This window comes from Ascaphus truei, chromosome 2 (assembly GCF_040206685.1).
Source record: "Ascaphus truei isolate aAscTru1 chromosome 2, aAscTru1.hap1, whole genome shotgun sequence".
Classification (NCBI taxonomy): Eukaryota; Metazoa; Chordata; class Amphibia; order Anura; family Ascaphidae; genus Ascaphus; species Ascaphus truei.
Genome location: NC_134484.1, coordinates 487,502,780 through 487,527,329, shown reverse-complemented (window position 1 = coordinate 487,527,329; position 24,550 = coordinate 487,502,780). Strand labels below are relative to the sequence as shown.

Sequence of the window (24,550 nt, the reverse complement as noted above, 5' to 3'; positions counted from 1 at the left end):
TGCCACGCTCTCAGAGTATGTCCTTGTGAAACTTGGAGAGAATGTTATCTATCCGCTAGCCACTTGCTAGTGTCTGTCAAAGTTAATATTAAGGCGGGATCAGCGCCTGATGACCAGTGTCGGTGCACTTGCTGTATACAAAATACCTCCCGGTCATGGCGGTGACCACACCTCTTCTCAAAGGGTCCGTCGCATCTGTTCCAGATCTTCCGCTGTCGCACGGCTCCACCGTCTGAGCCCAGACCGCAGTATCCGTCCACAACTCCGTGCGCTTGAATCTTTCTAAGGTGACAATATCTGTCCACTACGGGCGTCCCTACAGTACCGCAACCTACGGTGACGCGGGGAATACTCCTATGGACCTGGGGATAGTCTCTGGCCTAGGCAGGCGGGTCACGGACCCCCTGCTCTCACACTCCCTGTTCCGGCAATCTCCAACTCGCTTCCGCTAGCGTGGTCTCTTCCCCCACGTTTCCTGTTCTCCTCCCCTACCAACCCAGCCTGTCCATTGGCTCCTAGCGCCAGCTGACTCCTCCAAGGTTCGCGGGGGTTAAAGTTCAGTACATAGTCCTTTCTCATTGGCTCGCGGTTCGCGCGCTTCCAGGGCGCATGCGCGACCTTTCCTCTAGACCAGTGACCTCGCAACATTGCGCAACAATATGGCGGCGCCCTGCACCAACTTGCCGGCGCGGAACCCGCCATACAATGTACTCATACACGTTGTATTAACACATCCTTACATATATTATAAAAAAAAAGGAGGGGGTCTTGCTGTAAAATATTGGGATGTTCAGACCCATTAAGGCCTGCCACAGAGATACAAATACTGCGACTCAGACTGCCAAGCACTGGCATGATACTTGGGGATGGTTGTCGGAGAGTTATAATACTGGACTAGAGTAAATACGCCGGACTATGTATATAGAGTTATAAGTCATTACATGTATACTAAGCAAGGTTAAAACTACAGAGGTGCCGGCACAGGGACCACCTTGGCCGATTGCTTGCGACCCTGGATGTGTACTTGGGGTTTCCACCTAGTGCACAACCAAGACCCTAGGGAGTCTGCCCACCGATCTGACGCGGTGCCCGGGGTATCCTTCCCGGACATCCCAGAGTTCAGGCAAAGGGACCGTTGATGATCAAGATCAGCATCGGCCCCTTACAGTTACTTACCTTCCCTCCCTGTTCCCTCCTATCCCGTCCTTGTCCCAGTGGCGCTGGGTCTGTTCCTGGAAGTGAGAACCAGGCCAACTGGCCACCCAGTGGGGGTTCCCTCTAATTGGGATGGGCTATCTGATGGTCACGCGGATATCACAATGTCGGTGATCATAGTTTCGCATAACGCGAAGGGACTGAATAGTCCGGGCAAGCGAAGAATAGCACTGGCAGACTATAAACGAAAACAGGCTGATGTAGTGTTACTCCAAGAAAAACATTTTAGCACAAAAGTGCCCCCAAACATTGGGATAAAAACTTTAAGACTTCTACTTATCCTCCGGAAGGGAGAAAAAGAAGAGGGTAGCAATCCTGCTCCATAACAAATTTCCTTTTGTTGCAGAGACGGTCAAAAAGACAGAGATGGTAGGTTTTTAATGATAATGGCTGAGCTTGAACTGATCTCACTAACGATAGCTACAATCTACGCCTCATGCGAGCAGGACCCCTCATTTTTCAGGAAGTTCTTCCAAACACTAAATAGAGTTGCAAGGGGGGTCATAATACCAGCAGGGGATTTCAATATAGCGATCAATCCACATTTGGACAGGTCGGGTCCCTACAAACCAAATAACAGGACATACTGTTGGACACATGATGGACACACTGAGGGGAGGACTGAGAGACAACCAACTCACAGATATTAGCTGAACCCACTAGAGAGAGACTATACTTTCTTTTCCCACCCCCACACACACAACATATAGCAGAATCGATTACTTCTTTGTATCTAGCAGACTGCCTCCAAAGATCTCCCATACAGGGATTCCTGACATTTCATGGTCTGATCACGCACCTATAGAGCTGAGGTGCAATCTAGGATTCCTAGACAGACCTGGAGCAAATTGGAAATGTAACAAGTCTCTACTAAAAATCCCAGAAGTGGAGCAAATAATTGGTGGAGAGATTGACCAGTTTTTCAAATTGAATAACGGTAGTGTTGAATCCGACTTGGTACTGTGGTAATTTGGGAGTCCACCAAATTCAAATGTGGCCTAACCGCCAGAGGCTCACTGATGACCCCCCTGTGGGGTAACCCGGACTTTGCTCCAGGCCTGAATAGAGCGGAATTTATAATTTGTAAACTAGTGGGATTTCATAGATTTAAAGATCTGGAGGTGAGTAATGAAATTAACACGTTCAACCTAATTCAAACAGACAAAAATCTTTCCCATCAAGAATTGTTTAGGTACCTTCAGATCAGAGCATTTTATAACAAAATCTCCCCTAGACCCCAATTAACCACATTAAAAAAACTCTGTCTTGTTGAAACTGATACCAGCGGATTCACATCGCAAATGTACAGAGAAGTGATTGGTTCAGGGGAGAAGGTTGGACAAAAACTGAGCTATATGGCCAATGGGAAACAGATCTGGGGAAAGTCTTAGAAGAGGAGGACTGGTCAAAGATAGTATCGGCAGTGGCCAAGAGTTAGATCTGCACGACATTAAGGGAGAACGTAACATGTGACATGTCAGGGAGAACATAAAGTGTTAATGCTTTGGTGTCTCACCCCCATGAAATTATCTAAATTTTTCCGAAGATACTCCCCGCTGAGCCCTAGACAGTGTGGAGAATCAGCTGACCTGTTACACATGCTGTGGTCTTGCCCGCAGATTAGCCCTTTGTGGCGGACGATTAGAGATTGGCTCCAGAGGATCTTTAACCTCACAATACCCTTGGACCCGTGGCTATTCCTTTTGAATAGACCAACACCGGGTCTAAGCAAAGCTGGTAACAAACTGATTGCTCATTTTGCAACAGCGACGCGGTGCGAGATCGCAGCATTATGGAAACAGGCCAAAATTCCACCAATTCCCAAAATCAGGAACAGAATTCGGTTTGTGTGCCAGATGGAAAAATTAATGAGTTTAGTTAATGACACTGGTAACATTTATCTAAAAACCTGGACGCCATGGCTGGTCCAGACGGACATCCCCGGGGTGGAAAGAGATACAATTTGGCTTTGACAGTAGCAGATGCGTTCTCTCTGGATGGGGGCCCAGCCGAGAGGATATGAAATATAGATTAGAGGATGGACACTCTTAGGGCCTAGAAGGGCTCAGAACCTAAAACACTCACTCCGCGGGGCCGGTGGTCTTAGGCCATAACCGCACGGATGGTAGATGTTTGATCCACAGAGATGGAAATAACCTTGCATCGAGGGGCAAACCCGCGCCACATCGCCCCACCCCCCTCTTCCCTTCCCCCCTCTACCCATTGTTGACTGGTGACTTGTGTTAATGCTAGAATAACTTCAATGTAGAAAACCAATAAAACCAAAGTTATTAAAAAAAAAAAGAAAACATTCAGGATGCATATTGATACCCTGACATCCAAAACCTTTGCCAAACTAGATGTACTTTACAGGAACAAATCCTCCCTAAGTCTGCTGGTCAGAAAGCGTATCGCACAGCAGATGCTAATGCCAATTATCGACTATGGAGACATAGTATACGGCTCGACACCCCAAACCCACCTTAGCAAACTTGACACCCTTTACAATTCAATATGCCGTTTTGTTCTCCAATGCAACTACAGCACATATCACTGCGAAATGCTCAAAGAACTAGTTGGTCATCACTCGAGTGCTCCCCAAAACTGAAACAACGTACCGGAGACTCTCACATCCACCACCAGTTTAAGTTCTTTCAAAACTAAGGCTGTCTCACATTTTAATCTGGTCTGTAACTGTTACATGCTCCTATAATATATATTATCTCTAACTGTGCATGCAATGTCTTATAATGTATAACCTGTTCATTTATGTAACTGTATTTGTAACCATGTATTATTTGTCTTAACTCTGTGCCCAGGACATATGTGAAAACGAAAGGTAACTCTCAATGTATTACTTCCTGGTAACACATTTTATAAATAAATAAATCATGTGTGTGTTATGGGCTATAGCAGGCCTGCACAACTTGTAAAGTGAGAAGGGCCGAAATGCTCCAAGGAAAACAGATTTGGGCCGCACGGGTCAAATAATTCAAAATTATACATATAACCTGGCCTTCGGCAGCTATGTATTCTTCTGGGCCTTTGCTCTGTCAGTCCTGTTAGAACAGGCAATGGAAAGGTTAATTCCTTCAGTTGGCCTGTTTGTGCATTTCAGCTCTGAGTATTTAGCAATATTCAGAGGCAGGCCTAAGCAACCTATGAGCATGTTAATCCAAAGGGTGGATATGGGTTGGAACACCCCCTGATGTGTGTGTGAGCCAATCGGTATCCAGCTTTGAGTTGTAATGATTCAAAGCTAGAGACACTCCCTGAGGATATTCACATTGAGACATGTTCCCAAATTCAGTTAGTTAGTCAGTTGAGAGTCTTCAGAGAGAGAGCAGCACAGAGAATAGTTCTCTCCCTCCTACCCCACCCGGGTGGGGAGGGAGGGGAATCGTCCTGCCCTAATGCAGAGGGCAGAGTAAAGAGCGAGACGCCTATGATGCTGTGCTGATGTGATGCTGTGCTGTGTATGCTGATCTGCTCTGCTATTAAAGAACCACCAAAGAAGCTGCTGTGTGTGTATCACTGTCACTGTTCCTGTCATGAGAAGGAGAGAGTGTCAGTGGGGGTCTCTCCTCTGGAGACCCCAGGGGATCCCTACTGGCTGGAGGCGCTGCACCACCTGAGGAGAACAATATAACCTGTCCCACCCTCCTGTCTCTGTCCTGGGCTCTCCCCACACCCCCGCGCAGCGCGTCACACCGCTGGAGCACACTCTTTCCCTACCAAGGAAGGGATGGGGGGGTTGGGGGGGCCATCGGGGCCGCATGTTGTGCAGGCCTGGGCTATAGCTTCTCTGTGTGAGGCCGACATGTAAAAGAGGAAGAACCTTCCGAGCTGAAGCAGAAAGAGGAAATAAGAGGCAGGGGGAGGCGTGAGCACAGAAAGAAGATCAGCTAGCACGGGCACAGAGTATATCACTAGACGTCACTACACACACGGGCACATAGTATATCACCAGACGTCACTACACACACGGCACAGAGTATATCACCAGACGTCACTACACACACAGCACTGAGTATATCACCAGACCTCACTACACACACGGCACAGAGTATATCACCAGACCTCACTACACACACGGGCACAGAGTATATCACCAGACGTCACTACACACACAGCACAGACTATATCGCCAGACGGCACTACACACACGGGCACAGAGTATATCACCAGACGTCACTACACACACAGGCATAGAGTATATCACCAGACGTCACTACACACACAGCACAGAGTATATCACCAGACCTTACTACACACACGGTAGAGTCTATCACCAGACCTCACTACACACGGCACAGAGTATATCACCAGACATCACTACACACACGGCACAGAGTATATCACCAGACCTCACTACACACACGGCACAGAGTATATCACCAGACCTCACTACACACACGGGCACAGAGTATATCACCAGACGTCACTACGCACACGGGCACAGAGTATATCACCAGACGTCACTACACACACGGGCACAGAGTATATCACCAGACGTCACTACACACACAGCACAGAGTATATCACCAGACGTCACTACACACACGGGCACAGAGTATATCACCAGACGTCACTACACACACAGGCACAGAGTATATCACCAGACGTCACTACACACACGGCACAGAGTATATCACCAGACGTCACTACACACACGGCACAGAGTATATCACCAGACCTCACTACACACACGGCACAGAGTATATCACCAGACGTCACTACACACACAGCACAGAGTATATCACCAGACCTCACTACACACACGGCACAGAGTATATCACCAGACGTCACTACACACACGGCACAGAGTATATCACCAGACCTCACTACACACACGGCACAGAGTATATCACCAGACGTCACTACACACACGGCACAGAGTATATCACCAGACGTCACTACACACACGGCACAGAGTATATGAGTTTCTGGAACATACTCACCGTACTAAGATGCAATAAATATATCTATCATCTTATGATCGTATTGCTTATTCTTTTGCACCCCTGGGGTACGGTATCTACTGATGCTGCTGTCACCTGTGAGGCTAACAAGAGGCCCGAGCCTCCGCCACTGGGAGCCTGGGGTATACTTACACTGGGTGCAGCGCCTCCACTGATGAGGGATCCCAACTGGGTGGGAGTGCTCCCTTATCAGAACCAACATATGCAGTAACCAAACGCAGTTGGATAAAACAGCATTTACTTAGCATAATAATAATAATCTCTGCATAACGTTCCTACATAACTAGCATGACATTCCCCTGCATGAATATCATCACATCACCCCACACATGTAAATGGTTGCACCACTTTAGTGTCAGTCTTTATACAGTATCACCCTAGTCTACCAATGTGCCAGGTCACTTAACCTCTTAGTGTTCACCAGCGATAGATTGGAGTGTGTGTGTGAGGGACAGCGCTTCCCTGTGTTGGGGCCCGTTGGTGCACTTTAATATAATACCTTACTGGTTATGGTCCTAACCAGGAGAATCCTTGAGGAGTCTGCAATACCGCAACGTGATCCCACGTAGCACTGCACTGCTCTCTGCAGAAATGAATGCACACGCTGACTCCACAGGGGAGGGATTCCCAGCCGGATTATCCCTTTTGCAACCAGTCTCTGTTATGCAATCAGAGTCTCTTCCTGCTACACACTGTGCTGACAGTCAGCCTCTGTCCTGCAACCTCTTTCTCACTAGGAGTACAGTGAAGGAGTTCCTGTCTTAAGGCAGTTCCCTACACAATACAGTTACTTCTCTACTGTGACTCAGGGAATTAACTGGGCCCTGGGGTTTAACATTCTGGCCTAATCCTTGGAGCACTGCTCTTTGGATCTAACCTGCAGCTTCAGGCTCCTTGTCTTCACTGCTGCTTCCTGTTCCAGCATGCAATAGTCTTTCCTGCTATTCAGCAGAATCCTGCAGCCCTACTGGCTCCCTGGTGTCAGGTGGTGTCACTGCCCCTGAGCATCATGGGGATTGTAGTTCTATCTGCAGCCTTTAACATAGGGAGCCTCATGGAGCCTCATGCTCTCCCTCTAATGGCTGCCGCTGAGTTGCACTGCTATGCGCAACCTCGCTGCGCGTGCATACACCAACATGGCGGCGCCCTGCGGAGGGAACCGCCCGCGACTCAGTCACTCTGCCGCACATCTCTGATGGTAAGGAGAGGGGGGGGGGAAACCGCGCGCACGGGGGAAACTGGGAGGGCGTCTCACTCGCTGGCTCCTGCGAGTCTCAGTCTCCACTTCTTCATCTTGAGAGAGACCATCGTAGGCTTGAGGCCTAGACTCTCTGGCAGAGGGTGAACCAGTTTGGGGAAAGTCTCTTTGTAACTGAACATTGTCTCTTTGAGGCACAAAACTCGGAGTGGTAGGATCTAACGGTTGGTTACTTGGTGAACATCCTGATGAAGGTACTTGAATAGCAGGCCCATTACCCGTTGCTCCTTCGGGAGGTGCCCACCAATCTCTGTTGGATGTTCCCTCCATAGGATCTTGAATTGTTACATCTGTGGGCCCTGAATTCTCGGTAGACTCTTCAGGCTCACTGTCGTTTACTACTGTTTCTGTTTCGGGTTCACTTTCTCCCAGTTGTTGGATAGGTAACAAGTGGTTTCGGTGCCAGACCTTTACCCTGCCATTCACGTCACTTATGCGATAAACAGGGAGGCCCGGCATTTGGGACTCTACTTGAAAAGGCCCCTCTCTCCAGCGATCAGCTAACTTGTGCTTGCCGGGAATCCCTAAGTTGCGTAGGAGAACTGCGTCTCCTGGTTGGAGCTCTCTATAGCGTACTATTATTGGCATTCAGTCTAGCGGTGGCTCTTTCGGCTAACTGATAGGCATGGTGCAGACTGTCCTGGAGTCTCTGCACATATCGATAATACCCCGTCGGTAGATACCCGTAGGCGGATGTCGATTGGCAGTCTGGCTTCTCTGCCGAACATCATGAAGTATGGGGTGTACCCTGTGGACTCGTGCCTAGTGCAATTGTAGGCATGCACCAAGGCCTCCACATGTTTACTCCATTCTCCTTTTTGGAAATCTTTCAGAGTGCCTAGCATGTCCAGCAATGTCCGATTAAATCTTTCAGGGAGCGCATCTCCCTCTGGATGGTAGGGAGTAGTCCTTGACTTTTGAATATTCAACAGTGTAGGCAACTCTTTGATCAGCTTGCTCTCAAAATCCCGTCCCTGGTCAGAGTGCATCCTGCTGGGCAGACCATAATGCACAAAATACTTCTCCCACAGCACTTTAGCCACTGTGGTAGCCTTCTGGTCCTTCGTGGGAAAGGCTTGAGCGTATCGAGTATAGTGATCTGTCACTACTAGCACATTTCCTATACCCTTTGAATCTGGCTCTATGCACAAAAAGTCCATACAAACTAAATCCATAGGCCCGGAGCTTTTGAGATGGCCCATTGGGGCAGCACGGGTGGGAAGTGTCTTCCTATGAATGCACCGTAGACATTTCCTGCAGTGTTGTTCAATTGGCTCCCGCATTCTAGGCCAGAAGAACCGGTCTCGCACTAAACCAAAGGTCTTATCCACCCCCAAATGTCCATGATCATCATGTAATGATCTTAAAACGAGACCTTGCATACGCCGGGGTAGAAATAGTTGTCGACGGTCAGGATGATTGTGGAATTGAACAACCCTATAGAGTAGGCCGGTATCCATCTCAAACTTATCCCATTCTCTCATGAGGAGGCTCACATCATTGGGAGGAGCCCGTTTCACCAGTGAAGAGTCATTTTTGTGTAGAGCCTCTCGGACAGCCTTAACTGCAGGATCAAGTGTCTTTGCTAGTACCAGTTCCTTCACCGTGAAGATAACTTCTTGGGTTAGACCCATGCCATCGGGGTGGCAGTAAGCTTCTGGAAGGGCTTGAGGTCGACACCCTAAAGAATCCACTACTCGTAGCTCGGAGAATGCCACTCGATCGTTTACAATAGCAGCAGTGGAACACATAGCTCTAATTCCTGGCCCTGGAATTTCTTCCCAAGGACCATCGTCGGCGGTCTCACCTAGTCCCGATCTCCTAGATAGAGCATCGGCCCCTATATTGAGAGGTCCAGGCTTATATTTCAAAGAAAACTGGTAATTGGCGAGGGTGGCCAACCATCTATGACCGGTCGCATCTAACTTGGCCGTGGTTTGTACATAGGTCAGCGGATTGTTGTCTGTTCGGACCTCGAAGGTGACCCCATATAGGTAGTCATGTAGTTTGTCAGATATGGCCCATTTGAGGGCGAGGAACTCCAATTTGGGAACTGGATAGTTCTTTTCACTGGGAGTTAAACTTCTACTTGCATATGCCACAGGACGAAGTCCAGTAGGGTACTTCTGGTGTAGCACAGCTCCCAATCCGTTGAGGCTGGCATCCACGTGCAGAATGTAAGGCTTCTCCGGGTTAGCATAGGCTAGAACGGGAGCCTCTGTTAGACTATTCTTCAGCCCCTTAAATGCTTCTTCACAAGCGGACGTCCACCGATCCCCAAAGGGGGTCCTTGGGTTGGTCTTCTTCTGCTTGGGTTCCTCTGGATATACCTTCAGCAGATTGTTCAGCACAGCCGCCTTCTTGGAATATCCATCCACAAACCGTCGGTAGTATCCACAGAACCCGAGAAATGACCTCAGCTCCATCACATTCTCTGGTCTTGGCCAATTCACCACCGCCTCCACCTTGGCCGGGTCAGTGGCCACTCCATCTGCAGACACTATATGACCCACATAAGTGACCGATGTTCGACAGAAGCGGCACTTATCCAAGGAGAGCTTCAGGCCTTCTTTCCCTAAGCGATCCAGCACTTTTATCAGCCTAGTCTCATGTTCTTCAAGTGTGGTTCCGAACACAATTATGTCGTCTAGGTAGACCAGACACTCACGAGGATACATATCTCCAATCGTCTTCTCCATAAGCCGTTGGAAAGTGGCCGGAGCACCGCAGATACCTTGGGGCATCCAGGTGAACTGATAAAATCCCAGAGGACAGACGAACGCCGTCTTCTCTTGATCAGCTGGGCTCATTGGAACCTGGTAATACCCAGATCGAAGGTCCAACACGCTAAACCACTGGTTTTCGGACAGTGCGCTGAGGATCTCCTCTATTCGTGGTAGCGTGTATTGGTCAGGCACAGTACGTCTGTTCAATGTTCTGTAGTCCACGCGCAATCGAACAGACCCATTTTTCTTTCGTACCACCACAATCGGTGAGGCATAGGGACTTCGAGATTCGGTCACTATACCGGCCATTTCCATCTCGTTCAGGACACCACGCACATCCTCCACATCTCTGGGAGCTATACGGCGAGACCTTTCCCTAAACGGCGTGTCATCATTCAGACGAATCGTGTGCTGAGCGCTTCTGCTGCATCCCACATCCATCTCACTAGTAGAGAACACATCTCGTCTCTTTCTCAACTGAGCACGTAGCCTCTCCTTCCATTCTTCCTCCAGGGGAGACTCTCCGAAATCGAATTGTAGTGCCTCGGGCTCTTCTCCCACATGGGCAGTGTGAACGGTCACTGTGTCATCCACAGGATAAATTCAACCCAGCCTTTGTCCTACTTCAAGCGGCACGGTATGTAGAGACATGTTCTGGATAGACACGGTAATCTTCCGGGGGACATTAGATGGCCACTCCCGTACCTCAGGTATCATTCGGTATCCCCAATGACTCTCAGACTCGGGAAGAGTCTCCAGCAAAAAGTATCTGTCATTTTCGTGCCGACTGGGGTACTTGATCAGCGCGGTCACATGCCTCCCTCCCCCTGGTGGAATCTCCAATAACCCTCACTCTTGATTAAAGAGTTCACCATACTCTTCTTCATACGCCACCCGATAGCATTCTTCCTGTAGGCCAGGGGCTATATTCAGGGATGACAATGGTAGCTCGCCGGCTTCCTGCAGGAATGAGCGAATCACCGACCTTACTATATCTGCATTCGTGCCCAATATGATGGGGGCACTGGGATGTTCTCGAGCCTCCGGGCAGACCAAGGCTTCCACCAGCATGGGATGTGACTTGTTAGTGTTCAACTGCAAGATATCCAGCTTGACCGCCACTATTCCATCTATGGGGTAATCATCTTTACTCAGTCCCCACAACTTCATCTTTTCGGCTGACTGCAAAGGAAGATGGCTGAGGTGCTGGTCGTAGAATGGACGGTAGATGATGGTCACTTGTGACCCAGTGTCCAGAAGTGCTGAAGAGTAGATCCCCTCCACGATGACTCTTATTACAGCGGTGGGCCCTACTCGGCAGTAGGCATCTGTTTGGGGCGCATCCTCTATGGGAGGCCTCCCCGACTCTTCGGCAACATCCTCGGGTACGGTTGATAAGGACGAGATTGCCTTCCGCACTGTTACGGTGTAGGTCTGGGCCTTAGTGGGCCTCTTGGGGTGCGAACAGCTCCTTGCAACATGGCCCTTCTCGCCACAGTTGAAGCAACGGAAGTCTGGGCGGGGACCTGGACTGTCAGGTGACCTGGGAGCGGACCCAGGCACCTCCGGGGTGGCCGTATCCTTACCGCTCTTGCTTCCCTTTGCTTTCGGCACTGTTGCTTCCTTGGTCTCATCCTTGCGAGGGTCTTTGTCCTTCTTGGGCGTATGCAACGTAGTATAGGCCTCATGACTCTTCACCTCATCCAGTAGGTCTTCTGGAGTAGGGGAGTCCCCCTTCCATAGCGCACATCTGATCATTACTACGATATGGTGAGTGGGTATGGCTCCCCGCAGGAATTGAGTGCGCCTATACTCATTCACTTCTGAGGCCTTGATGACTTGGCGGGAACGTAGATCCCACAAGAGCAATTGGATCCGTTGTATGAACTCTGATAGGTCTTCCCCCTCTTTCTGGCGGAGATTGTAATACTTAGTCCATAACTCACTCACATCATCTTCCTTACCGTATGCCCGGGTAAGAGACTCCATCATCTGATGTGCGGTAACCTCAGTATGCTGATCTTTATACATCTTGATGGTAGTGGACGCAGGCGGGCGTAGGCACTCCATGATTCGTTGTCTTTTCACCTCATCAGGACAGGTCCACTCTTCCAGTACCTGTGAAGCATATTCCTTCCAAACATCAAAAGCCTCTTCACCGGTGGGGGTAGGTTTTACCCCTGAAAAGAGCTTTAACTTGCGGTATGGCTGAGGGGAAGGGGATTCGTGCTTGGGCCCACCCAGTTGTTGTATGGCCTGGGCTAGTAATTGGATTTCTCCCATTCTACTGGGGCTGGAGCTCCGTCTACTTGAGCGACAATTAACACAGGATAATACACTGGCCTCACCCCCGCATATACTTTCGGGTGGGGACAGGGACATGCACATACTAGTCTCTAGCAAGTCTGTAATGGGGCTACAGGGTTCGAGTTTTATCGGCATTTCAGGGTATATAACAGGACACCATGAGCTGAGAGCCCCGGGGAACTGCAAGTTGGATGGGCCTTGCTCTGGCGACAATTCACATCCCCCAGTGATTAGTACGGTGCACCATGACCCTTCTGAGTCGGTGCGGCGACCCAAGATTCTGGCATCTTCTAAGCCTGGATACTGCATTAGGATTAAACATAGTTCATAGGATGAGGCATTGGCGGGAACTTGTCCTACAGCAAGGGTTTGTGAGGGCGGGACTTGCCTTTTTACCGCCCACGTGTACACCTCTTGGCGGGAAGGTAACGCGTAACCTAACGACATTTTTACTGAGTTCGGGCACCCAGGTCTGAATCTCAGCAGCGCCTCCAAATGTAGCCCTTGTACCCCTGGGGTACGGTATCTACTGATGCTGCTGTCACCTGTGAGGCTAACAAGAGGCCTGAGCCTCCGCCACTGGGAGCCTGGGGTATACTTACACTGGGTGCAGTGCCTCCACTGATGAGGGATCCCAACTGGGTGGGAGTGCTCCCTTATCAGAACCAACATATACCGTAACCACACGCAGTTGGATAAAACAGCATTTACTTAGCATAATAATAATAACCTCTGCATAACGTTTCTTACATAACTAGCATGACATTCCCCTGCATGAATATCATCACATCACCCCACACATGTAAATGGTTGCACCACTTTAGTGTCAGTCTTTATATCACCCTAGTCCTAAGGAGAGGGGGGGGAAACCGGGAGCACGGGGGAAACCGGAGGGTACCTGGCTACACTTTTAAAGCGTAATGGGCAGGCCACAGGAAAATAGTAAGGTACTGTACTGTAGTATGGTAAGTACAGGTAAGTGTGGCATTCAAAATAACTATTTTATATCGGCCCTTCCTCTCCACTTTCTACTGTACAGTATACAGTATTAAGTATTTTAATCTGGTCTGTAACTGTTCCATACGCCCATAATATATATTATCTTTAACTGTGCATGCAGTGTCTTGTATATAATGTATACCCTGTTCACTTATGTAACTGTATTTGTAACCATGTATTATTTGTCTTAACTTTGTGCCCAGGACATACGTGAAAACGAGAGGTAACTCTCAATGTATTACTTCCTGGTAACACATTTTATAAATAAATAAATCATGTGTGTGTTATGGGCTATAGCTTCTCTGTGTGAGGCTGACATGTAAAAGAGGAAGTACCTTCCGAGCTGAAGCAGAAAGCGGAAATAAGTGGCAGGCGGAGGCGTGAGCACGGAAATAAGATCACAGCTAGCAGGGGCACAGAGTATATCACCAGACGTCACTACACACACGGCACAGAGTATATCACCAGACGTCACTACACACACGGGCACAGAGTATATCACCAGACGGCACTACACACACGGCACAGAGTATATCACCAGACGGCACTACACACACAGCACAGAGTATATCACCAGACGTCACTACACACACAGGCACAGAGTATATCACCAGACCTCACTACACACACGGGCACAGAGTATATCACCAGACCTCACTACACACACAGCACAGAGTATATCACCAGACCTCACTACACACGGCACATAGTATATCACCAGACGTCACTGCACACACGGCACAGAGTATATCGCCAGACGTCACTACACACACAGGCACAGAGTATATCACCAGACGTCACTACACACACGGCACAGAGTATATCACCAGACGTCACTACACACACAGCACAGAGTATATCACCAGACGTCACTACACACACGGCACAGAGTATATCACCAGACCTCACTACACACACGGCACAGAGTATATCACCAGACGTCACTACACACACGGCACAGAGTATATCACCAGACCTCACTACACACACGGCACAGAGTATATCACCAGACCTCACTACACACACAGCACAGAGTATATCACCAGACTGCACTACACACACAGGCACAGAGTATATCACCTGACGTCACTGCACACACGGCACAGAGTATATCACCAGACATAACTACACACACAGCACAGAGTATATCACCAGACTGCACTACACACAGGCAGAGACTATATCACCAGACGTCACTACACACACGGCACAGAGTATATCACCAGACATCACTACACACACAGCACAGAGTATATCACCAGACCTCACTACACACGGCACATAGTATATCACCAGACGTCACTACACACACGGCACAGAGTATATCACCAGACGTCACTACACACACGGGCACAGAGTATATCACCAGACGGCACTACACACACGGCACAGAGTATATCACCAGACGGCACTACACACACAGCACAGAGTATATCACCAGACGTCACTACACACACAGGCACAGAGTATATCACCAGACCTCACTACACACACGGGCACAGAGTATATCACCAGACCTCACTACACACACAGCACAGAGTATATCACCAGACCTCACTACACACGGCACATAGTATATCACCAGACGTCACTGCACACACGGCACAGAGTATATCGCCAGACGTCACTACACACACAGGCACAGAGTATATCACCAGACGTCACTACACACACGGCACAGAGTATATCACCAGATGTCACTACACACACAGCACAGAGTATATCACCAGACGTCACTACACACACGGCACAGAGTATATCACCAGACCTCACTACACACACGGCACAGAGTATATCACCAGACGTCACTACACACACGGCACAGAGTATATCACCAGACCTCACTACACACACGGCACAGAGTATATCACCAGACCTCACTACACACACAGCACAGAGTATATCACCAGACCTCACTACACACACAGCACAGAGTATATCACCAGACTGCACTACACACACAGGGACAGAGTATATCACCTGACGTCACTGCACACACGGCACAGAGTATATCACCAGACATAACTACACACACAGCACAGAGTATATCACCAGACTGCACTACACACAGGCAGAGACTATATCACCAGACGTCACTACACACACGGCACAGAGTATATCACCAGACATCACTACACACACAGCACAGAGTATATCACCAGACCTCACTACACACGGCACATAGTATATCACCAGACGTCACTGCACACACGGCACAGAGTATATCGCCAGACGTCACTACACACACAGGCACAGAGTATATCACCAGACGTCACTACACACACGGGCACAGAGTATATCACCAGACCTCACTACACACACCGCACAGAGTATATCACCAGACATCACTACACACACAGCACAGAGTATATCACCAGACATCACTACACACACAGCACAGAGTATATCACCAGACGTCACTACACACACGGTACAGAGTATATCGCCAGACGTCACTACACACACAGGCACAGAGTATATCACCAGACATCACTACACACACGGGCACAGAGTATATCACCAGACGTCACTACACACACGGGCACAGAGTATATCACCAGACCTCACTACACACACCGCACACAGTATATCACCAGACGTCACTACACACACAGACACAGAGTATATCAACAGACGTCACTACACACACGGCACAGAGTATATCACCAGACACACGGCACAGAGTATATCACCAGACGTCACTACACACACAGCACAGAGTTTATCACCAGACCGCACTACACACACGGCACAGAGTATATCACCAGACACACGGCACAGAGTATATCACCAGACGGCACTACACACACAGCACAGAGTATATCACCAGACCGCACTATATACGGTGGGAGATGGGGGTGAGATTGTCACTGTTTCTCACCAGCCCACAGCCAGCACCACGTGCAGCTCTCACCAGGGGGCGCTCACCGCACCTTGCTTGGGAGCCCACCAGGGGTCACTGTTCCATATGAGATCAGGAGGAGCTGGATAGAGGCGCTCTGGCCTCCCCTCTTCCCTCTCTATGGTCCCTCTGCTGTAGCCGGATGTCCTGGTGTGTGAGGTTTGATTCCGGCAGGAAACACTGACCCTGAGCACAGACTGTCCCACATCCTGAGGGGGAATCCAGGTCACTCCCACAGGGAAGGACTGAGAGATCACAGGGGCTCCCCCCACCCTCCATAGGAAGTACACACACAGTGAGGGGGGGGATAAAGTGCACATCTCAGGCACTGAGGGGGGGACACACTGAGGAATAGGCTCTGCAGCCTCTAAGTCCCTTTTCCTGTGTCCCCCTCACATTGCCCACCCCCTGCTGCACAGAGACCTTCAGCCTGTGTTATTGGGTAAGTGCTTTCCTCCTCCTCCCTTCCCCTCCCTTGTGTGACCTGTGCACATTATCCCAGTGCTGCTCTGAGCTTCCTTACACACAGGAGCCTGAGAGGCTGAGCCTCTGATAGTGAGGGGGAGCCTCTGGCACTGGGGGGGGGGGGTTACTCCTCCTGTATCACAGGGACTGGGAGATAATGGGGGTTATTTTACATTGGGAATTAACATTAGGAATCAGTGAGGATAAGATTGGGAAAGTTATTAAATAGAGTTAGAAAGTAATTAGATTGAGGGAGTATTGGTTGGAGTTTAACTCCTTCATTACCACAGGGTCAGCATCCTGTGTGTGTTATGGGCTATAGCTTCTCTGTGTGAGGCTGACACGTTTGCCCGGGGACAGTCCTGTTATGTATGTATCAAGGGTAGGGTGACCAGGTGTCCTGGTTTAGCCAGAACAGTCCCGTTTTTTTAACCTCTGTCCCATTTTTTTTGTCTCTGTCGCGTTTTTTTAGACTCTGCCCGGCTGCCCTGCATCCTGTAAAATGTTCCGTTTTTTTTGTGACTGTTCCGCTTTTGACCATCAGAGCAGGGGGGGGGGGAGGAGCAGACAATGCATGGAGGAGAGCAGGGGCCGGGTCTGAGCTGCAGAGCCCCAGCAGTGAGACCCGGAAGTGTCAGTGAGAACTTCCGGTGTCTGCTGCCAGGGCTCAAGATGTCTTCCCCCCCACCCATGCAGGTATGGTCCAGAATGGGACACACTCACTCACACAATGGTGGGGACAGAGAGGCACAGGCACAGCATGAGGAGAGGCAGAGAGAGAGAGAGACACAGGCACAGCATGAGGAGAGGCAGAGAGAGAGAGAGACAGGCACAGCATGAGGAGAGGCAGAGAGAGAGAGAGAGAGAGACAGGCACAGCATGAGGAGAGGCAGAGAGAGAGAGAGACACACACAGGCACAGCATGAGGAGAGGCAGAGAGAGAGAGAGACACACACAGGCACAGCATGAGGAGAGGCAGAGAGAGAGAGAGAGACACAGGTACAGCATGGGAAGAGACACAGAGAGAGACACAGGCAGAGCATGTAGAGAGGCACAGGATTGAGAGAGGCACAGGATGGAGAGAGGCACAGCCTGGGGAGAGGGGCACAGCATGGGGAGAGGGGCACAGAGTGTTGGGGGGGGGAGAGAGACCCAAAGAATGGGGGGAGAGAGAGAATGGGGAAGAGAGACAGAGAATGGAGGGGAAAGAGACAGAAAATGGAGGAGAGACAGAGAAAGGGGGGAGAGAGAGTGAGACAGAATGGAGGGGAGAGAGAGACGAGAATAGGGGGTGGGGGGAGAGAGACAGAGAATGCGGGGGAGAGAGAATGGGGGGGGGAGCATGGAGGGTAGAGAGAGAATGGGGGGGGGAAGAGCCGAGAATGGGGGGGAGAGAGAGCCGAGAATGGGGGGGGGGGGTGAAGAGAGAGAATGGGGGGGGGGAGAGAGAATGGGGGAAGACACAGAGAATGGGTGGATTGAGACAGAATGGGGGGGATTGAGACAGAATGGGGGGGGGAGAAACAGAAAATGGAGGAGAGACAGAGAATGGGGGAGGGGAGAGAGACAAAGAATGGGGGAGAGAGATAGAGACAAAGAATAGGGAGAGAGACACAGAGAATGGGGGGGAGAGACAGAATGGGGGGGAGAGACAGAAAATGGAGGAGAGACACAGAAGGGGAGGGGGAGAGGAGGGGGGAAAGAGGGAGAGAATGGGGAGAGAGGGAGAGAATGTGGGGAGAGAGGGGAGGAGAGAGGGAGAGGGGGGGAAGAGAATTGGGAGAGAGAGCAAGGGAATGGGAGGAGAGGAGGGAGAGAGAGAGAATGAGGGGAGGGAGAGAGAGAGAATGGGGGGGAGGGGGGGAAAGAGAATGGGGGAGAGAGAGAGACAGGGAAGGGTGGAATGAGAATGTAAGGGTGGGGAGAACGAGAATAGAGGGATATGGGGGGAGGGAGAGAGAAAGGGGTGTGTGTGAAAGAAGGGGGGACAGAGCGGGGTAGAGAGACAAAGGAGAAGGGGCGCAGTTGGTGATATCATTTGTTTCATAAAAAATTTTTTTTCATGTGTCCCGGTTTTTACCCTAATCAAGGGGAGAGGAAAAACAAAAGGCGCAAACCACTGACCACAATGCTTAAATTACTAAACACTAATAAGATTGTAATGCAATGAAAGTCCAATCTGTAGAATCCTGGATTGAGTGGGATCTATAAATGAGAAGATAGCCAGATATGGTGAAGTATTTATGTATTATTGACACACAATGTAAGCACAGGTCCTACTTGCAAAATCACAGATAAAAATGAGCATGTCAGGATAAAATCCTTGTCTGGAACTATAATACGGGAACTGTTAGCCGCAGGATCAACTCCAAAGGCCGCCGTCTGCGTCCGATGTCTGTATATGCAGATCTCCTCCTCGGCTGGAAATCTCGCGATGTCAGCGTGATGACGCTCCGCTTTCACTTCAGAATATACAGAAGCTCCTCTGTGGGTAAAATCGTTCGGAAATGCCGTTAATAGCGGTTTGTAAGTTCCAATTGCCTTGAATAAGGCATATACTCCAGCAAGCTAGTAAAATCCAAGGGACAAGACTACCGTAGCCCTGCGCGTTTAGTCTAAAAAGACTTTATCAAAGGGTGTGATACCTTGAGATCCCACTCAATCCAGGATTCTACAGATTGGACTTTCATTGCACTGCATCTTTATTAGTGTTTAGTAACTTAAGCAGTGTGGTTAGTGGTTTGCGCCTTTTGTTTTTCCTCTCCCCTTGAGAGATATATATATATAATCTATATCTATTTCTATCTATATCGGAACTGTGTGTTTATTTACTTTACATTGTGGCAGCATCCACAGATACATATTAATACTGTTTGTTAGATATATTTGTGCACATCTTTCTCTTGTATGTATGTCTTTATTTATATAGCGCCATTAATATACATAGCGCTTCACATTAGTAATACACGTGACAATCGTATAAATAACAAATAGTACAAATAACAGATCATGGGCATAAGTGCTAATGGTACGCCTAGATCTAGACATGGGATTAGGTAGAGCAAGCCGAACACCTGGAGATTCCCAAACTACATGAGACAGCAAAGATTTTGTAAATTGCCTAAAGGGAGCATGGGAGATATTCGAGAATACAAACTAGGCACAAAGACGAACCCCATACTTTTTGGGAAACATCAAAAGCAGTAATTAGGAGCGATATCATGGCATATGTCTCTAGAAGGAAGAAACAGGCAACCCAGGAGTTCTGCAAAGCAAGTAAAGAACTTAGCAAGGCATTTAGAGAATTCAAAACAAACCCAACATCTCAAAATAAAGAAAGATATAACCAGAAAAAATCTATATGTGAGGTGTGGCTAGAGAAAAAAGAACTGGAAAAAATCAATAAAAGAAGCCAAATTTTTCAGACACGTGAACAAGACGGGAAGGCTCCTGGGAAATCTTATGAGAAACTATAGGTCAACTAAACCCATTACTAGAATATATGATAGGACAGAAATAACCACAGAGGCAAAAATAATAAATGAGGTGTTCAAAGAATACTATAGTACACTGTATAGAGAAGGTGAGGTAAACCTAGAAGCAAGGGGAACTTTCTTTAAAAACATTAAGATACCTAAAATAAGTCAGGAAGATATCGACAGACTAAACTCTCCAATTACCCAAAAGAGATAAAGGACACAATCTTACAAACTGCCAGGCCCCGGCCCGGACGGGATGTCAGGGGAATACTATAAAATTCTGAAAGAGGATCTGATAGAACCATTACAACAAATATATCACAAGGCACTCAAAAGATGCTACGTTCATGCAAACAAGCGAAATGGCCACATTATGATAATCCACAAACAGGGGAAAGATCCCCTGAGGCCAGAATCATACAGACCAATCTTCCTGATTAACCAGGACGCCAAAATATTTGCCAAAATCATGGCAGATAGGTTAGCAAACATTCTCCCGTCCTTGATACTGTGACGGTAGCTTTGAGACAGGCTATTAATAATACACCACCAAGAATATAACTGGGTTGAACTGACGAGGCTTAGATATGATGAAATATAATTTATTCCTTGAAAAAGGTGAACACAGCAGATTATACAAATAACAGGCAAAATATGGATACTTAAAGGTTAGGACAAGAAAGCCATCAGAATACAGGATGGGCCATTTCTTCCATAATTCAGTTTCAGATGTTGACATCACAGCAATACATGCAGATCATGAAGCACATGAAGGAACATTTGAGTAAGGGGTGAATCTGACTTAAATACCATGTCAAACTCATCTCTTAACCCTAGATGCTGAGTTGGCTAGAAAAAATCTCTTTGAAGCAGATTTTGGCTTCCATTGTAAGTGTGAAGTATCACAATTACAAACACTCAGTATAAACAATCAGGGCAGTTACCTTTTTGATCACTGGCCTATGCTAATTCTGGCAGGATGCTCTCCCTGCCCTATTAGCATAGTAGATGGGGGTCTACATTTTCAGAACAGATCCATAATCCCATATACACTGTAAATAACTTCAGTTCAGTAGTACTCACTGGCACGCGAGACATATTAATACATTCCGGCACGCATGACGCTCCCAATGAGACTAAATATTACCGTGCAGTACTAAAATTAAGAGAGATATTAATATCTGGCTCTTAGTATCTGTTAAACCTCAGGTGTCTGTAATCATTATTTGCGGCTCGGTCCCCCGGTTACGCATATGTAGCTCTTAGCATGTTCAGCCGAGGACATCTCATAATATTCTTATATTTAATAAGGTCACTCATTCTGAGATCTCCTTGCGTAACCGCACCCCTGGCCCCCATCAAGAAATCCTTTGAAGCAGGGACCCCTGGGTAGGGGACATTTGTCACTGGTGTTAGATTTCACACCCAATGCCCCAGACCTCCTGTCCTAGCTGTTTCCCAGCAATATATGTTAACATACACACAACCCCCTCTGTACCTTTTCACACCCAAACGTCAATCAAGCCTTTTGAAGCCCAGATATTTCTGAAAAGACACACCACATTTGTATTTTCCTAAACTGTAGCTCATTAACCCCTTAAGCCCCAATGTGTGTGTGGTGCAGACACTGGCCCAGAAACAATACATTTATACAGGGGAATAAACAGTTTGATGGCTGAAGCAAGGCAAAACACATTACTGGACCCCAGTCCAGTTAACCCCTTGCTTCCCAGGTGAGAGTACAGGGTGGCCCAATGGGGTGTAACCCCTTTAATCCCGGGCCAAATCCCCTCTCTCTTGACAGATACATCCTGATCAATCGTGATTTGTCAAGGGACGATCCGCGGTTAAAAATATCAGCAAAGTTTTAGCGACAATAGAATGGGTCAGACTACATAAAATAGGGAATACGTCCCTAGTGACTATTGATGCTGAAAGGGCATTTAACAACATAATGTGGAACCATGTGTTCTTCGTGCTTGAAAAATTTGGACTAAGGGGAAACTTTATCAACATGATAAAGGCAATGTACAATACTCCAAAGGCTAGAATAATAGCAGCAGGTCATCTATCAGACCCATTCCAATTATATAGAGGGACACGACAAGGATGTCCGTTGTCACCCCTGCTTTTTAATCTAGCAATAGAACCTCTGGCAATATACCTGAGGCAAATGCAGGAATTTAGGGAATCATGATACATAAAACAGAACTGAAACTGTCAATGTTTGCAGATGACATACTAATGTTTATGACTAACCCTGATGAATCAATCAAAAAGGTACTACAGCAAATAGACATTTGGGTCGTTTGCCAGCTTTAAAATAAATATATCTAAAACAGAAATGATGTATATTAAAGAACCCCCTGACACAAAGGAACCCTATAACTTCCCAGTAAAAGTAACGAAAAAGCCTTCAAACCAATCATTAAAAAAATAGTGCAAGAACTAAAAAACTGGACGACACTACCCCTGTCACTATTTGGGAGGGCAAGCGCGATCAAAAAGATATCGTTTGCCAGACTTCTATATCCCATGCAGACTCTTCCTATGCACCTCAAGCATGTGGATATAACTGAAGTAAATAGAGCAATGAGGCATCAATCTACCGAATATCAGGAACTATAATAGAGCAAGCATAATTAGACATGTCGGAGACTGGATAAAAGATACCAACCATTACTCCTCCCTAGAACTAGAAAAAGAGTTCTCACCAGAGACCTCCATGAGAGAGCTAATCCACACAAAATGAAGAGACATCCCAGTAACCCAAAGAAATAATATTCTAATCAGACAACATAACAACGTGGAAAACGTTCAGGAAAAAGTTTAAACTCTCCTATACCAATCCAAGACAACCCCAAATTTATACCAGGGTATACCCAACCATCATTCCAAGTCTGGAAAAAAAAGGCATCAGGTGCCTAGAACATGTGATCAACACAGACAAACAGGAATACATGACATTCCAAGAGTTTGCACAAAAATGGGACATTCCCCAAAATGTAATGCACGCCTTTTCATACACACAGCTAATTAGCTTTTGCAAAAAAATTGACGAACCACAAAACAAAAGTACTAAAAAACAACACAATAGATGAATACTTTAACTCGAAAAACCAGGAAAGAAGCAAACTTTCAGAACTATACAGAACTATAAGAGATCAGCATATGGGGACCACACATGCCAACACACTCAGGGCATGGCAAAAAGACTTCCCAGAAATACAAAACATGTGTAACCCATATTTCCCCCCTCACCCCCCGGTCGCAGACTGGACCCCTAGGGTGTAGTGAGGGCTGGATACGTGTACTATGGTGGTGCGTACCTGTGAGGAACAGGAGGGCCTGAGTCTCCTGCGATGGTATTGGGGATAACCGGGACTGGCTTCTGGGGTATATGCCTTCATCTTTAGTGGTGGTGGTGCAGCGCGTCCATCTCTGGTAAGCCCTTAAGTAGTAGGGTGAAATCCTTCCAGAGAGCCTGGGTTTATGGCTCTTTATTCTGGTGCCCTCTGCATGCGTTTCTTCTGTTGACCTCTGAAGACGCTGCATCCCACTTCATACACCATATGTGACTTAGCGGCCTGTAGGCAAGGTCAGGTATGATTTCACACATGCAATTTTTAGGTAAACCATAATAGGAGTGGTTTTATTCACCACAAAAACAACTAAAACATTGGGGCTACTGCCCCTCTAAGGCAAAACCTAAATCCTAAAACCAACATGCTGGTCCGGTGTCTCTGGTTTCTCCAGCTGCAGGCTTTCAGGTCAAGCTGCTCCCAGGAAGTCTCTTACCCTTCTTTGTGCGCCATCTTCTCTGCTATGTGGGGCTTTGAGTTCCCCACTGTTGTCAGGCAAAATCCTCTGGTCAGCATGCCTGGATCACTGCGTGGGGGAGCTCTCTTGTCTGTGATCCTCTCATAGAGCCTCCAACAGGGACACTGACCGGTTCTCATTTCATGCCTTTTGTCTCCTGTTCAATCAGGAGTTACCATCTCACCAGCCGGAAACCCGACAGCTAGTTCAGTCTCCTGCCTGTAAAGGGAGTTTAACTTATTGACTCCCTTACAAACCGGTGTTATATTCTGTGTTTAAAGCTGTGACCATGCAGCAAACTTAAGCCTATGGGGAACCATGTTAAAAATGGTTTTGAAGCAAAAGGTGACACTGTGTGCACATTTGCATGTCATTTCCCAGAATCCCTTGCTGCAGTG

At 48.0% G+C, this 24,550-nt stretch overlaps 2 protein-coding genes across 3 annotated transcripts in view; one reads left to right on the top strand and one right to left on the bottom strand.

Moving 5' to 3' along the window:
• The window catches only part of LOC142488427 (uncharacterized), a 1,092,840-nt gene that overhangs the window by 384,011 nt on the left and 684,279 nt on the right, over positions 1-24,550 (bottom strand). The gene's annotated exons all lie outside the window — the stretch shown is intronic.
• Positions 16,584-24,550, top strand: part of LOC142488458 (uncharacterized) — a 49,701-nt gene continuing 41,734 nt past the window's right edge. Inside the window, exon 1 of the mRNA XM_075588984.1 lies at positions 16,584-16,831. The gene's annotated coding sequence lies outside the window, so the exon portion shown is untranslated. The remainder of the gene's footprint in view (positions 16,832-24,550) is intronic.